Genomic DNA, 4,021 nt, shown 5'->3' with positions numbered 1-4,021 from the left:
TTTATATGTACGCCTCAGGCGGAGAGAAGACGGGGCCTCAGACGGATCTCCTCATGGAGCGGCTCTCTGCTGCACAGTCTGCAAGGGGAGGGGAGGCGGAAAATCAAACCAAAAAATTATTAATAAATATTGGCAAATATTGTCAAATTTGTTGGCCCCAAAAAGAAAAACCTGCTGCCAGTGGCGGGGCTGGTGGGACTGGGGCAACTTTGACTCTTTTTTGAAAGTTGTTTTGCCTGCCACATTGCTGCTGGTGGAATATCCTTATATGTACTCCATACACCCGACCTCATAAGCCATGGACACCCCCAACCGAAAGACCTACCTATGTATAAATGATACGGGTTCCACCCCAATTAATAATTCCACAATAAAGACTTTAAATTGCCTCGCGATCAACATTGTTTGGGGCGTGGCAGATGGCTATGGCTGTGGCTGTGGCTGTGGCTGTGACTATGCAAACAGCGTCGCCTTTGGGTGGAGACAGGTTTTCACCCAAAAATTAGCCTCCCCCTGGCCACGCCCCGCGTCGACACACATTAATCAGCCAAAAAAAGAAAAGCCACAAGGCGGGTGCACGGCTGACACTAATGAAGTTTCCCAACAAGATTACAGAAATATGATAAACACAAAATGGCAAAAAATAACAAAAAATAACAAAAAAAAGAATAGCATGAAATAAATCAGCATTAAAAGAGCTGCTTCTGGCTTCTGTGCTGGCATTTTTTTGTTTACACTACGCCTCGAATGCGCGATAAGCGGTGCAATGAATGCACAGAAAAAGCGACGATATTTCGCACGACAAGTCGCAATTTGCTGTTCTCTTTCGCGCGCTCTCTCTCTCTGTGCATTTCGATCGTGTCACCTACGCTCCTCGCACTGCAATCCACACTCTCGCAATTCCTTCAATTCGTTTGCTCCTCTCTCTCTTCAACTTTTCAGTAGCAACAGCAACAAAAACAAGCCGACGACAATCGGCTCTTGCCTACGAACTACGGGAGCTTTATTTGTTATATTTATTGAGATAAGCTTTGTTCTTGTTGTTGTTGTTGCATTGCTTTCGCGAAATTCATTTTTGAGAAGCTTTTGTTTGCCAGGTGCCGGTGCGACTGCCGCTCTCGGGCATGGCTCTGGTTATCTGCTATCGTACGAATGAACTAACTAACGGGACTCTGACTTTGCTGCGTTGATTCTTTGCTTTTTCAACTTGCTCTACCTCTGGCACAGTCGACTTGTCAGCTATTACTTAGCAAACTCCCACAAATAAATCAACATTAAACGAGTACTGACCAGAACACTCGCATTTGTAGTTCAATGGGTCAGCGTTACACCGCTGGAAACCAAAAAACAAAAAAAAAACCAAACAAAAAGTGAAACTCCAGCGGCAGACAAATGTGCTAATCAAAGATTCGGCCATCGGCAGCAGACCCACAGATCATCTGAACAGAAATTATATATCTTTTCACTGTGATTTATAAGCCGGCAATTACAACCTCTGATCGTCTGATCGCCCATTATGCAAAAAAAAAAAAAAACACAAACACAAAACAGAAAACAGAGAAGAAAAAACCCATTCTAACAATGGAAACTTTGAAAGAAAATAGTGAATAAATACGAGAAAAAAAAGAGAAATACCGAAATACTGAAATACCAAAATCATTTATCATAATCATTGTGATTGATTCGTTGAGAAAAAAAATCAAAAATATCACAAGTGAATGAAGAACAACAACAACAATTTTTATGATATACGAGTACCAGTACTGAGTACTGAGTACCGAGTGCCGAGTGCCGAGTGCCGAGAGTATCGTTTCAAAAGGCCGACGGGCTGGATTGGACCGCTGCCACAGAATCCGATTCAGATTCAGATTCGCGCTCATCAGGCGTATAAACGGGGCAACAATTGTTTGGGGGTTTTGTTGTTGTATCACGTCTTTAGCTCACGTTTTGCTCCATTGAATCACTCACTCATTCGGCGGCCTTTCGGCCACCAGCATGATCAAGAAATTGTTTTATTCGGCCACTGACCGACGGGAGTAGCAATTGAGCAGCCCACGGACCAGACCCCACACCGCATCGAATCGTAGGGGGGGCAAAAGGGTCTCCAGGGGTCGGATATCGCAAATATACATACACACATACATATGTACATATACAGTATTCGTACTGTGGGTCTCTGTTGCGGTCAATGCGTTTGAAACTTTCGAATATTATCAATCATGCAGACATTTTTACGCCCGATTTGTTGTCATGAGACCTTTAAGCAGTTCGCCTTTTTTTTTGTTTTTTTTTGTTTTACATTTTTATGATTTAATGCACGAATTGTGTTCCAGATGTTGTTGTTCTTTTTTTTATTTTTTAGGCAGCAAAACTCTAAAATTAGAAACAACATCAAAGCAAATTGTTTTCAAGAACTCCCCAAAGAGACGGAAAGACGGAAAGAGAGAGTGGGTTATGGGAGAGCACTTTCGGGGAATACTACTGTTTATTGGGCGAGTCGGAGTCTCTGGAGGAGATGATGAATCTTTATGAAGCACATCTTTACGATGGGTGTAATTTGTGGGGGAGAAGTAATTATACGCTTATACGCTTTGTCTTCTATTGAATTTGAAACTACATATATGATTTCTATTTGTTCTAGTATGTTTAGGGAATTTTTCATTGTTTTTCATTGTATCCATTATGGATTCTGGTACTTTTCTTAAGTACTTTCCGTGGTATTTACATATGTAGAAATGATTCTTGTTCGTAGTAACTGCGGTATTTGTTCTGGTATTATTCTGGGATCCGTATTTAGAAATCTCCATAATGAAGTATTCCAAACAATCTTCAAGCGGACTATCTATCATCTATCATAACTTCTCTGATTCCAATTCCAATTCCATTTCCCTCTCTCTAAGCCAATAATCTCTGTAACATTTCCTTGATTAAGTTGTTTCCTTTCGTTTATAAATAACTATTGCTCAAAGCATATTTATTTTTATCACATGTGTTTTTTGGCCACCTTCGATATTAATCACGCCGCATGAGCCGTGCTTTCAGCAGACAATGGAGCCATATGCTGCTGCTGCTGCTGCTGCTGCTGCTGGCCCATCATCTTGGGGATCTTGAGGCCATCTCCTCGACCTGCGGCAATAAAAAAAGAGATTTTGCTCGTTCTTTTTTTGTTCGTGTTGAACGGTTGACCAAGTTTTCACTTTTTTTTCGTAACGCGTTGGTTGTGCGTTAGTCAAGTGGCTTAATTTATATTTATACGAGTACGAGGCACACATTCGCACAGAGCCAGCCGCAAAGACACGAACATTAAGCGTACGAAACTGGCGAACTTGTGGAAGAGTTATGACTCTGACCCACAACAGGCCGCAGAAACTGTGCCTCAAGACTGTGCCACAGACAGTCTGTGGAATGAGACTGCAGACAGCGGACTGGCGGACTGCTGGACTGTCGGACTGTCGGAATGGAAACTGGAACTTGGACTCTGGCCATAATAACAATTTAGGCTTGTTTCCCGTCTCGGGCGGCAATTTTTCACATTAATTACAAATTACAGATTTATTAGGTATGAGACTCGCACAGCCCCTGGGCCACGCCCTCTCTTCTGGGGTATCTCAGTGTGTTCTGTGGGTCCATGAACAAGTCAACATGTTGCACAGCCTCCCCTGAACCTGTCTGCAAATGAAATTCCAGACAACTCTACGCAACAGCAGCTCTGGTCTCTGGGCTCTGGGCTCTCAGGTCTCGGTTCTCGGTTCTCGGTTCTTGGCTCTCGGGACAAAAAAGGAACTAAAAACGTTGGCTAAAATATTAATGAGTGTTGTAATTTGTTGCATTGTAATAAATTAATTTTATGCGCCGCCGCTGCAGTGCCGCTGCAGCACACTCGTGAGAGTGCACCCATTTGCATACACTCGTACTCGTACTCGCAGTCGTACTCGTACTCGTACTCGTATGAGAGTGCCACAAAGCACTTGCAACGGTGCCGACGAAGCTGCAGCCAAGTTCTTCTGGCCACACGCTACAC

General features: G+C 43.1%; 1 long non-coding RNA gene across 1 annotated transcript in view; it reads right to left on the bottom strand.

Moving 5' to 3' along the window:
• Positions 1-40: 40 nt before the first annotated feature.
• Positions 41-4,021, bottom strand: part of LOC113566728 — a 42,025-nt gene continuing 38,044 nt past the window's right edge. The window contains exon 3 of the long non-coding RNA XR_003409209.1: positions 41-78. This is a non-coding gene — a long non-coding RNA (uncharacterized LOC113566728). The remainder of the gene's footprint in view (positions 79-4,021) is intronic.

This window comes from Drosophila persimilis, unplaced genomic scaffold (assembly GCF_003286085.1).
Source record: "Drosophila persimilis strain 14011-0111.01,24,50 unplaced genomic scaffold, DperRS2 tig00000863-arrow-arrow-pilon, whole genome shotgun sequence".
Taxonomy (NCBI): domain Eukaryota; kingdom Metazoa; phylum Arthropoda; class Insecta; order Diptera; family Drosophilidae; genus Drosophila; species Drosophila persimilis.
The sequence above is the reverse complement of the archived record's forward strand: the minus strand, read 5'-3'. Positions and strand labels throughout refer to the sequence as shown.